Source organism: Mustela nigripes, chromosome 2 (genome assembly GCF_022355385.1).
Source record: "Mustela nigripes isolate SB6536 chromosome 2, MUSNIG.SB6536, whole genome shotgun sequence".
Taxonomy (NCBI): Eukaryota; Metazoa; Chordata; class Mammalia; order Carnivora; family Mustelidae; genus Mustela; species Mustela nigripes.
The window spans coordinates 69,372,128-69,384,644 of NC_081558.1; the positions used below are offsets into that span (position 1 = coordinate 69,372,128).

Genomic DNA, 12,517 nt, shown 5'->3' on the forward strand with positions numbered 1-12,517 from the left:
AGCTAGATAGCTTATCTAAAGATTGCAAACACCTGAAAATCTTTAGATAAGCTATCTAGCTGATCTCCGGCTAGCTGAAGCAGTCTCAGCTTGCTACTTCTCCGCCATCTTGACTCCTCCCCAATTTTATTTATTTTTTTTTAAGATTTTATTTATTTATTTGACAGACAGAGATCACAAGTAGACAGAAAGGCAGGCAGAGAGAGGGAAAAGCAGGCTCCCTGCTGAGTGGAGAGCCCAATGCAGGGCTTGATCCCAGGACCCTGAGATCATGACCTGAGCTGAAGGCAGAGGCTTAACCCACTGAGCCACCTACGTGCCCCAGTGATTGATTTTTAAATATTGAATCAAACTTAACATTCCAAGGATGGATCCTTGTCAGACATAGTGTATTATTGCTTTATATATTCCTGGGTCTATTTTACTTGTATTTTTTTGAGGATTTTCGTATCTATGAGCATGAGGGATATTGTTCTATAATGCTCTTTTCTTACTAAATCTTTGTCTAGTTTGTTATTCAGGGTAATACAGGACTCATAAAATAAGTTGAGAAGTATTCCTTCCTTTACTATGTTCTCTAAGGATTAGTGTACAGTTGATATTATTTCTTCTTTAAATGTTTGGTGGAATTCACCAGTGAAGACATACGGGCTGGGAGTTTTCTTTTTTAGAAGGCCTTTAACTACTACTAATTCAATTTTTTAATAAAGTGTTGGATTATTTATGTTATCTATTTCTTCTTGAGTGAGCTTTGCTAGTTTGTTTCTCTCAAAAAAATTATTTCATTTAAGTTATCAAATTTATGGGCAGAATGTCATTCATAATATTCTCTTATGTTCTTAGAATATTTGCAGAGTCTATAGTGATATCACCTCTTCTTTTCCTGGTATTTGTAATTTATGTCTTCCAAACTTTATCTTGGTCAGTCTGGTTAGAAGGTTATCAGTGTTATTAAACTTTTCAAAGAGCCAGAGTTTAGTTTCATTGACATTTTCTTTTATTTTTTATTTTCAATTACACTGATTTCTGTTTTTAATCTTTATTTTTTCTTTCCTTCTGCTTGTCTTGGGTTTACTTTGCTCTACTTTTTCTAGTTTCTCAAAGTGGAAACTTAGAACCACACCATCTTTGGATTATCCTTCCCGTGTTTGAAGATATAATAATGAGTCCCTTGTCCTGAAATCAAGTGTTGCTTTCTCAGCCTCATTGTATCTAAGCTGCTGGTATGTGACATATATTCCACCAATCAGAAATGGGCACTCAAGTCTTCTGTTCAGAAGTGGGAAATGTGAAAAAAATAGGTGAACATGAAATCCTTCTTTTGACAAGGTTGGTTGTGAAGCTGTCTAGATCTACAGGAGTTTCAGAGGCAGAGTTGGTGGCATCTAGGGCCCAACATCACCGGTGCAAGTTGCAAAGTCTGAATCAAGTGTGGGCAGCAGGGATATCTTAGCCAGAATGGCCCCCATAGTGTGATCTGGTGTGTTCCAGCATTGCATCCTACAATTTTATCTCTAGCGGATGTCTTTCCCTCACAGGAATTTCTTTCCTGCTTAAACTCTCTGGTTTGAATTCTCTTGGCAACTAAGAACCTCTACTGATAGGTCCATCTTTTAAACTTTTCCAAATCTATGTGTGTCAAATTGTACCTCATCTTTATTGTTTAATTATGACTTCAGTCTAGAGCATTTTCATATATATTTGACCATTTGTATATCTGCATCTAAAGTGTCCATTCATATCGCTTGTCTATTTTTCCACCCTAAGAGTTTTTCTTATTGATTTGTAACACATAACCACACACACACACACACACACACACACACACACTCCATTCTACCTAATAATCCCTTTGTATTAAATATATTGCAAATATTTCTTTGGCCTATAACTTTCCATCTAACTTTGCCTATGGTATTTTTTATTGTTTACAAGTTTTTCATTTTTATCACATAAAATTTCTTAACTTTCCTCTTATATGGCTTTTGGGGGTTTGTTTCTTAGGAAGCCCACATGCAAACTTTTTTTTTTTTTTAATGAACTATCCTGTGTTTTATTCTAATACCCTTATACTTTTATTGTTAACTTCTTAATACTCTTTTAGTGTATTTGTGTATCATATGGTATAGAAGTATATCATTTCTTTTTAATATCTTTTATTGAATGGTCCAATCATTTCTCCACTTTTCTGCAAATCCTATTACAGAAAGATTCAAATATGAGTGTATACTACACACAGCAAACCCTTGAATGTGGAATATTTGCAAACTATTCTGAACATACACTCCATATACAAACATTAATATATTAACATGTAACTAACATTGTGTAATTATTTCTTCATTTATTTCTCACCCTATTCCTGATGGGATTGTGCATACGGTTGTGCCATTCTTTCAGCATTAGAAGTGACCAGTGAAATATACGAGATGGACTAACTTTGCATTATCTTTGTCTCATTGGCAGAGCTCTTATGCATCAGGTATTCCCAGAGGCCCTGCACTAGTGGGACTTTAATTGGACAGGCTCTTGCTGCAAGAGCTTTCTGCTTGGGCTCCTAGTGTATTTAGTATGTGCATGGAACAAGCACAGAAAAAGAGCAAAAATGTTTCCTTGGATATCATTGGGTAAAGCAGGTAGGGGAAGGAAGAGGGATCAGCAATTTTTCTTTTCATTTTGCCACATGGAACTCTGAAGGGGAAAAAAAAGTCTCAGAGCATGTCACACTAATCCAGGAGGCAAAAAAGGAAAGCCTGACACTGGGCAGAGCCCCTCCTGGTTAGGGGTGAAGAATAGCTGAGGAATACTTTTCCAGCCTAGGGCCAGCTGCACCTGCTATATTTGGGGTCAGTCTCCTTAAGGCAATGCCTCTGCAGGAGTCACCCAGGGAATTCCTGGGAATTTCCACCCACTTCCACCCCTCCAAATGGCAGCAAGTGGCTTTTCACTCTGACAGCATTTATGTTTGTATTTGGGTTTAGGAGAAATTGTCAACTCACTCAGGCTTCTTGGAGAATCTACAACAATCAGCGTCTTTTTAGGAATACAAATGAAATTTTCTTCTATGTGTTACTCTGTGCATATGCTATTTTCTTTGTTTATAATCTTTTAAAAATATTATGTTGAATTTTTTAAAAGATTTATTTATTTACATAATCTCTATACACAGTATGGGGTTCCAGTTCACGTTCCGGAGGTCAAGAGTCATATGCTCTTCCCACTGATTTAGGACAATGATTTAAATACTAATTAAAGGCACATAGGAAAGGAAGAAATAGTCATGCAGAAACATGCATGTAATAGATGAGACTGGCAGTTCTTTGGTGAAAGTATACCCCGTACAGCTCAAATGGAGAGGGGGATGCCTTCAGAAGAGAAGTGGGGGTCAGAAAGGTGTCTCTGAGGAGGTGATCGTGTCATGCTTCTCACTTCTCCTGTCTCTGCCCAGGGAAGGTAATCACCTTCTACTTTCTGCCTTTCCTGAATATTCACCTTTTGTCCCAAGACTCACAAGCAGACCTTATCCATACTCTTCTGTGGCCCTCTGGGACATTCGAACCAGCCTCCAGAGTGCCCCTACTCTCCTAAGCCTACCAGATAAAAGAGGGAGGGGTTCTGCAAGAGATGAGGGAGGTGGTTCTGCAAGAGATGAGGGAAACCAACCCTGATCTCACCACTTTAAGTACTCTTTGGCAACAGTGGAGGAGCATAAGCTCCATGGGCAGATGCTGACCAGGAGCTCAACAGGAGGGTCAGTAATATGGGCAGAAGGGAGGGGCTCAGGGGACTGCTATTCCATAATCTCACTGGGTGGCTCTGAATTAAAGACCATTCAGAAGGTCGATTCCAAAACAAGTAGTAAGTTTACAATCAAAACATTGTGCCAGAAACTCTGTTAATTCCCACAACACTCCCATGCAATTTGCATTTTCATTGTCATTTCACAGACAGTGAAACAGTATAGAAAAACTCAGTGTTTAGTCAGTTCTGAATTCAGACCGATATCTTCTCTCCAGGAGCCCCTCCCACTCTCCTGCACCTGCGGATCCAGAGGTATATTTTGAACCAGCGGTTCTCAGCCTTGCTTCTACCTCCACATCATCTGCCTTCCAATGTTTGCCCAACAGTTACTTCCCAGATTTCCACAGGGATTCTTCACCAGGAAGGCAGGGAGGAGGTCCTATCTCCACCCCCAACCCTCTGCAAGGGGAACCTGCCAGATTCCGTGGAGGAAGTCTGTCTGGTTAGAAAGAAGCTCCTCAGAAATCCTAAAGCCCTCTCCAGGCCACTTGAGAATCACTGATTAAATTAAACTAATAGATACAGGCCAAGGTCACATAATTTTCTTTCTGCCCACATAACTGCCATTTCCATTCCCAGGGAAAATTTCTGATTAACATTTGACACTCCCCCTGCTAACTTTTATTCCTTAGTCCTTCTTAATGTGGAAGTTTATCAAAAAACTACATTTTTCATCTAAAACGCTCACATCCAGAGCCAGTGTGGAGGTACAGATAGTGGGATTACAGGAGATGGGGGCTCTGGGGTTGCCTGGGAACAGAGCGGGAATTCAAAGACTGGAAAAGGGATGGGTACTAAAAGCCGGGGCAGCAGAAGAACAGAAAGGACCCAGCAGCACATGCTAATAATGTCCCGGCCACATCCCCCCCAGCCGGCCCTGGAGGATTCCTGCTGCCAGCTGATGTCCGCATTGTTGATGGATGCCTGAGGTCATCCTCTGGCCACGAGCACATGTAGTGTCCACAGACCAGTCAGGTTGGAAGGACTAAGGAGTAAAATGCCTCAGAAAGTCTCTCAGCCAATGAGGATGGGAGCTAGTGAGCAGAGGCATCACACACCAGTGAGATTTCTGAAGTATGTTCTTCTCTGGTTCTCAGAGACCCAGCAGGTCCAAGTCCCAGATGCCCGTAGTGAGCCTATGCTCACTAACACCCTTCACATTGTTCTCCTCTCCTCCACCTGCACCCAGGGTTCCTCAGGATCTGCTTTGAAGAGACCCAAATGAAGACAGACGCCCAAATAAACGCTTTCAATCCAGCTCTTGGGCTTCCAGACCATGCAGCAGTTAGTTGCCAGCAGGACACCTCCATCACACCTCCACCCGACTCCTCATTTGAGTGTGAACTTGCTTCTCCTCCCTCTTCCCTCCATATCAACTAATGGTATGGGGATTCTCTTGTAAGATATCACCTCCCCCAGCCTCAGGGATTGATTCAAGTGGCCCAAGTTAGAAGAAATGAAAGCCAAGATCAAGCCTTCTGCTCACATACTGGGGGAGAAAAATCTCTCCATTTCCAGCCCCAAGAAATAGCTGTTACTTGTGAGTGGGAAGGCAGAGCCTGCTAAGAATGGAGACGAGGCTGGGGCTGTAAGAGCCCCACCATTATCCATGGGACCTTACACTTGAGGGGTACCAGCCGCTCCCAACTGCATCTCTGTCTATGGGTTTTCTCAAAAATCCCAAAGACTGTGTTCCCTGAGTGCACCGCAGCCAGAAGTGCCTGGGAATTACTTCTCCTGACGCAGCTCACCACCAGTGCATCATCCCTGGAGCAGGGAGCATGGATGCCTACGCTTACATGGTTTCCCAGAGCTTCACACTGGGATCAAGCTCAGGGCATAGAGATTTCCTGGCTGCTTCCTTTCTCTCCCTCCTCCGCAATGCCCCCCACCGCCGACTGGTACTTCCTGCATGTCCCAAATTATAGTCAGATTCTTGCCTTGAGATCCACTTTGGGGGAACCCAAACTAAAAGGTAACAATTTCAAGGATAAAGATAAAATAACAGGAGGGAGAAAACCTATTCTTAGCCATCATTTGAGCCAGAGATCAAGCAATGCCTGAGGCAATATGTTGCTTTTTATTTATTTATTTTTTGCTTAAAGACATCTGATTTTTTTTTCCCCCGCAGTTGCAATACAGAGTTTTAAAAGATGTATCTAAAATCCCACAACAGCCACCTACTCTGCCATTCCACAGGGTGCACCAGCGGTCCCAGCCTGAGGTTCTCCAGCACTCCCTCCCCACCCTCCCCCATCTCCAGACACGGACCAGACAGGGCTTCTCGCGGATTGCTAAAGCCCTCCAGGCTCTTTCTTTAGCTCAAGGGTTCCCGGCCCCTTGGCACACCTGCCCCTTTCTCTTTTTAACCCAATACTGCCTGTCTTGCAGGGTACAGTTCTGAAGTCTGCTTTTCTCCTTCTTGCCAGAACAAAGTATCTAGCCTCTCCTTCTGGTAGGGCATTTCTCCCCCTTCATGGCACTTTCTATGTTCCTCTCTTGCATTTGTAACACGAAGAAAAATTTGCTATTTAAATTGCCAACTGTCTTAGAGGCTCTAAGATGTTGCTTTTGTTTTGTTCCTTAGTTTGGACTCTGGTTATGCAGGTGTGTTTTCTTTATGTACATTTATCAAATGGTATGCTTCTCATGTGTACACTCTGCCGGGATATTGTCTGTCAATAAAAGAGTTTATTTAAAGATAAAATATCAACTGCCTTTAAAGTCCTGGTGGCAAAGAGAAAGTTCTTTCTTCCTCTGAGCACCATGGTATATGTGGTTGTATAGCTTTGGGGTTAGGAACTGGGTGAACAACTCACCCTAAAAGAGGAAGAGAAGCGTTGGAGCTTCCCTGAGTGGAGAAGGGGTGAGGGGCAGAGAGATGGGGCTGGGGCGGCCACACTCCGATAATGCCACTGCTCCTCTGTGACTCTCCACTTGGCGATGCCTTATCTAAACTCACAAAATGCCCGAGTGAATTTTTCTTCTGGATTGTGGTGCAGTGGCTTAGTTCCACATGTCCACTAGCACAGAATGAAATGTTGTTAGCACACTGAATTCAGGAACTGGCGGTAAAGAGCCTCGAGAGAGTGAACTCTAGAATTGGTCTTCATCGCTGAGAAGATGTGAGTCTTTACAGGGCCAAGAAATCAGGTGTTGAAGCAAACTTAGCTTCTACCAAAGGGGCCTGCATGTGATGCAGTTTTCTCAGTATGTCTTTTCTCCTTTATTGGTCTGTAAGTTTCTTGAGGCTGAAGACAGCAATTGGGTACACGGATGGATGGATGGAAGTATGGATGGATGGATGATGATGATAGATAGATAGATAGATAGATAGATGGATGGATGTTATTCTTGTAGCTGTCCCCTTTCCTCAACATAAAGAAGGTGTTTGATAAATTTCTTTTTGTGTGAATTAACAAGAAATGAAAAGAGATGAGGGACTTGGGGTTTCTTGGATAACCAAGAATTCTCCTGCCTATAGAAGGAGCTTAACAGTACATACAGAATATAATTTTTTTAGTTAAAGAATCAGGTTGGAATCTCAATTTTACCACTTCCTGGTCATACAATTTTGGCAAGTCACAATCCCTTTGAACTTCAGTTTCTTCAGTACAAAACAGGTACATGAGGGAAAAAGTACTTTTGTCAACTATAAACTGCTTTTCAGGCCTCTTTTTGGGGGGGCGGCTCATTTTGACCTGCATTCTAAGATAACAGAATTTACCTGAACAATGTGACTGCTCTGCTCCCAAATGCCCCTCCCCCCACGTGTTTGTTACCTTCAGCTTAGTAGCTGTGACAGCCATCTAGAGTGTAGAAATGCAAATGCTCATTGACTTATTTATTTTTTATTATGTTATGTTAGTCACCATAAAGTACATCATTAGTTTTTAATGTAGTGTTCCATGATTCATTGTTTGCATATAACACCCAGGGCTCCATGTTCATTGATTTAAATTCACGCAGACTGTATGTGATTCCTGATAGACTCTCATTCAGGAAGAGCAGGTTTTCTTTGGTAGCGGATCTTGGGAATTTCAGTGGGGTTGGGGAGAGGATATGAGAGAAGGGACTGGGGCCTCCAGTGGCTTTATCTCAAACCCCATTAAAGAAAGGCACTCATGGGGCACCTGGGTGGCTCAGTGGGTTAAGCCGCTGCCTTCGGCTCAGGTCACGATCTCAGGGTCATGGGATCGAGTCCCGCATCGGGCTCGCTGCTCAGCAGGGAGCCTGCTTCCCTTCCTCTCTCTCTGCCTGCCTCTCCGTCTACTTGTGATTTCTCTCTGTCAAATAAATAAATAAAACCTTTAAAAAAAAAAAAAGAAAGGCACTCATACCCGCCTTGCTGTATTGTCACTCCTGGGAGCTATCGTCACGTAGGTTCTTATCCTGTTAGAGTGGACAGATGTTATAGGAACTTTGGAAAGGCATAAAGCAGGTGTGGAATGTGTCTTCTCAGAAGTAACACCTGCAGAAGGAGCTCCCCCTCCAAGCACTTATATTGGGGATATGATACTTGCCAGATGCACCATCCTAGCATCCCTGCAGGGCCCTACCCCGTAGTGGCCCATTACAGTTATCCTGTAGCTCAAGCCTTCTGACTTATCTATGGTTAAGAATTCCCTGACAGTTTTATCCAAATGCTGAGTCTAGTTCATCAGGGTCGAGGTGAGCCTGGGATCTGAATTTCTGACAAGCTCCCCCTGGCTCTCATCTTCTCACAAGATGATACTGACACTGTGGGCCACGGCCCACCCTTTGAGGAGTAAGGCTATATAGATCCTTGTTAGATTAACAAATGAATGAATGAATAATAAATTATTTATTAAATTTCTGTTATGTGTATGACCTCCAGCTCCAGCTCTTTCATCTATCAAGAGACTCTTACCTGTCTGCCCCTCCCAGGAAATTGCAGCCTGTTATTTACAGCCAGCTGTCTGACAGGAAGCCAGGATCTATCTTCAGCCATAGGGCCCCATCTCTGCTTTGAGCAGCAGCTGCCTACCCTCAGCCCCCCACCCCCAGTCTGTGCCCTGTAACTCACCAGGTAGCATTTGATGTGAAGATGAAAGGACCAGCACACCTGGGTGTCTGCCCCACTCTTCAAGCTCCACTTCCTCGACATCAATCACTTCAACCCTCTCATGGATCCAAATTAAAAGCTGGGCTACCAAGTTCTTGCTGCAGCAAATTCTTGTTCACAGCCGACCCCAAGGCCAGCTCTGTCTAGCCCAAAAAGAGGTGGTGGGGACAGTCAGATGGTCCCTTTCCTCACTCAACCTCTGGGGACCAAGTCAATGTCCAGTTGACCCTCATTCTCTTCCTGACCTCCCAAGTGCTGCATAGGAAATACCTGGGAATTGGTCGTAGAGGACCCTGTGCACCTTCAGGTTGTGCCTAAGAGCACACAGTCTGCCAGTTAGTCAGCCTCAGAGCAGTCTACTGGCAGAAGTTCTGCTACATATCCATACTAATAGGATAGGCTATGTATGGAGTGTTATCAGATACAAAGAGCTTGGCCTCCTGTGTTTGTGGCTTCTCACTGCACAAGAGCCTTCCTCAGAATGAATTACTGAGAATAAGAGTGTCTCCTCATCTCCAACATCACCCAGATTTTCATCTTTCGAATTCCTTCTGACACACCCCTTTGGACATGGGGAGCACTCTTTCTTGGGAAGACTCTTGATCCTTCTGAACACTACTGATGACCCTTGAGAACATTTGAGAGTTAGCACATTCAACCCAGATTTATTGAGCAGCTAATAAATCCCAAGAACAATCCATACTGCTGAGTACTCAGTGCCCAACAAAACACAGAGGCCCCTGCTCTCCTAGAGCACAATTCTACTAGGTGAGGAAAGAAAACAATAAGTCAATAAATAATGAAGATATTTCCAGATAGTGACAATGCTGTAAAGCCAATTAAACAAGGCAATGTAATACAAGGATTTCAAAGCATCAGGGAACAGCTTCACAAAGAGGTGACATTTGAATTGGTACCTGACTAGTGAGAAGGAGCCAGCTGCAGGGAAACTCAGGGGCAAAACAGAGCATGTCACCAGCACAAAGTCCCAAGAGAATAAAGACACTTTGAATGCTTCAGGAAGGGAGAGAAGGGCAGCATGTTTGAAGCATGGGAGAAAAGGAGGGGGTGGGATTGAAGATCTAGGGCAGATCAGGTAGGACCTTGTAGTTTGCTCTAAGGCAGTGAGACTCCCTAGAAGGATTTTGGGTGGGGGCAGACATGATGTGACTTACATTGTATTTATTTTTTATTTTTCTTTCAAGTGACTTACACTTGAAAGAACACACTGGCTCTTACATACAGAAAGAATGGAGGAGGAGGGGCACAAGTCAAAGTGAGAACAAGAAGACCAATGAAAAGGCCATTCACTAGAGAGTTGATGGTGCCTGGACTGAGGAAAGTGGCTAGATTTGGAAATTATGACAAAGAAACCTCCACTGGTTGGCATCTTTACCACCCCACCCCTACAAACTCCTGCAACGTTGCCGTTGTGCACATGTCATCAGTTGTGGTCCACACTCCCTAGAAGCTGGAAGTTCTGCCAAGCATCCTGACACCATGACAACGCCCCCCTCCAACTGAGCATAAAAAATCTGACTTCTGACCACAATCCACCTTTCTCCTGATGTGTGCTATTCAAAGCAGGAGCAACCAATCAATAAGCAACAAACTGCATTATTAGTGCTGAGTATTTTGTCTCAACCTTAAATAGCCTTAAAATTTGTTCTGAATGGGAATCTTCTATTCCCTAAAATGTGTTCATTCCAGTTTTCCTAGGTCTTCCTTCAGGGTGAAATTTCTGAGTAGAGAGCTGCTTCATCATCTTCATTCTTTCATTGGTCCATGTGATCCAAGGCCAGTGTTTGGTGACAGCAAACACTGCCCTGCCCTTCATGACTCTTGGGCTCAGCAACGTGTGGTCACTTACAGAGACCCAACCCCATTCCGAGCTTCTCTGGCAGAGCACTAATTGTGAAAGATAGGAAAGTAGCAGGAGCTACCTATAGCCATTGGCCTTGCTAAGGTCCCTAAAAACTTTTTTTCTTGCTAGGGAGATAAAAAGCCACAAAACAGTCATTGTGGCACCCACACAAGGAAGAATGGAAGTATTTAAAACTATGGAAACCTTATCTGAACTGTGGTTAAATCACTTGAATATTGATAAAAGAATTATTGAGGAAGATGGGATTTCCTGAAATTCTTGACACTTTTCCTCTATTTTATAGACTCTTACAGCTGGAAGGAATGAATAAACCAAATTCTCTCATGTCAATGAAGAGGAAACAGAAGTCCAGCAAACGAAAGGAACTTGCCCCTAAATAAAACAAATTGGTGCTAATCTTCACCTAGTTTGTTTCCAAAAGCAGAGCCCGGGACCAGGGCTTGCATGCCAGTGGCACATTTGGGGAAACTATCCTAAGTAATAGGAGTAGAGCACTGGGAAAGGCAAGTGGAGAAGGAGAGAAAGCCAGCTTCTATCTCCCTAATGGTCAAGGTTTTCTCCATGGCATAGCCTAGACAGTGGGTATCAAAATGGCGGTGCATTTTGATACACCTGAGCAGGTGATACACATTTGATACACCTGAGCAGGTGCCCCAGGCTGATCTAGGGTAGACGAGAGAGAGATGCACAGTGCTACTGAGGTGAGCCGCTTTGGTCTTTTTCCACCACCTCTGGCCATTGGAGGCCATGGCCACTGGACATGTGCAAAGTGTGAAAGGCAAGTTAGAATATGAAATTCAAATTCACAAGTATTAATGCTTATTATGAAATACTGCCTTTCAAATAAGACTGCCAGAATTCCAGATTACTAAAAGATAAGATACACATTTAGCCATTAATACGAAAATCAGAATGAAATATATTGGCAGTGACTTACCCAGTATCTCAGACACCCAGTGTCTAATCACTTCCTTTCACAAATTCTTGGGCATGCTGTCCTTGGTTAGCACTTCAGATACCAGAATAGATGAATTCTTATTCATCCCTTCCATTGGTTCACTCCAAGTAGGAGGCTGAGCTCCAAGTAGGAGGCTGAGCTCCAAGTGAGCTGTAGCAGAGTCAAATAGGAGTCCTCGAACTTTCTTTGCTCACAGCCCCCTTCGTTAGCATACAGGATTCCTATCTGCCACCTCAGAAAAATCCAAACAGAATAAGTGAGGATAATGAGACTCTTTGAGAGTCTCTCATGCCCTTCCCCCCAAATGTCCACACTGTTACAATATCTTCATGAAATTCCTTTTTTTAATCTTTGTGAAATTCTTAAGCATTCAGAATTTGTCATCTTTAATTCATAGTTGTAGACTTGGAATATCTGTAAACATTTTAGCACTGGTAGTATCTTCTTTTTTCACAGCTGATGGAGTCTGTGTTTTTGCCAGCCAGAGGACACAGCTGATCACACTAACATTCTCAATTTTATTTGTTTCAAGACCTAAAATAACAACAAACAATTTAAGCCATTCCATCTTTGGCAGGCTTTGACCATGAGAAAGTTTCTTTCCATTACTGATCCCAGCCTAACGGCTTGCTTCTGACTCTTGGGGCCACACAGAAAGTCTGGTCATTTTCCCCTGTGGTAGTCATTTTTATGTCTGAAGACAACTTCCATGTTCCTTGTCTTCCTACAGACTCACCTTCTTCTTCTTCTTCTTCTTCTTCTTCTTCTTCTTCTTCTTCTTCTTCTT

General features: G+C 43.0%; 2 long non-coding RNA genes across 3 annotated transcripts in view; one reads left to right on the plus strand and one right to left on the minus strand.

Moving 5' to 3' along the window:
• LOC132009937 (uncharacterized) overlaps window positions 1-12,517 on the plus strand; it is a 149,582-nt gene that overhangs the window by 90,412 nt on the left and 46,653 nt on the right. The window lies entirely within an intron of this gene.
• Window positions 1-12,517, minus strand: part of LOC132009938 (uncharacterized) — a 30,093-nt gene extending 17,576 nt beyond the window's left edge. Inside the window, exons 1-2 of the long non-coding RNA XR_009402100.1 lie at window positions 12,467-12,517; window positions 11,710-11,962 (exon numbers count right to left, since the gene is read on the minus strand). This is a non-coding gene — a long non-coding RNA (uncharacterized LOC132009938). The remainder of the gene's footprint in view (window positions 1-11,709; window positions 11,963-12,466) is intronic.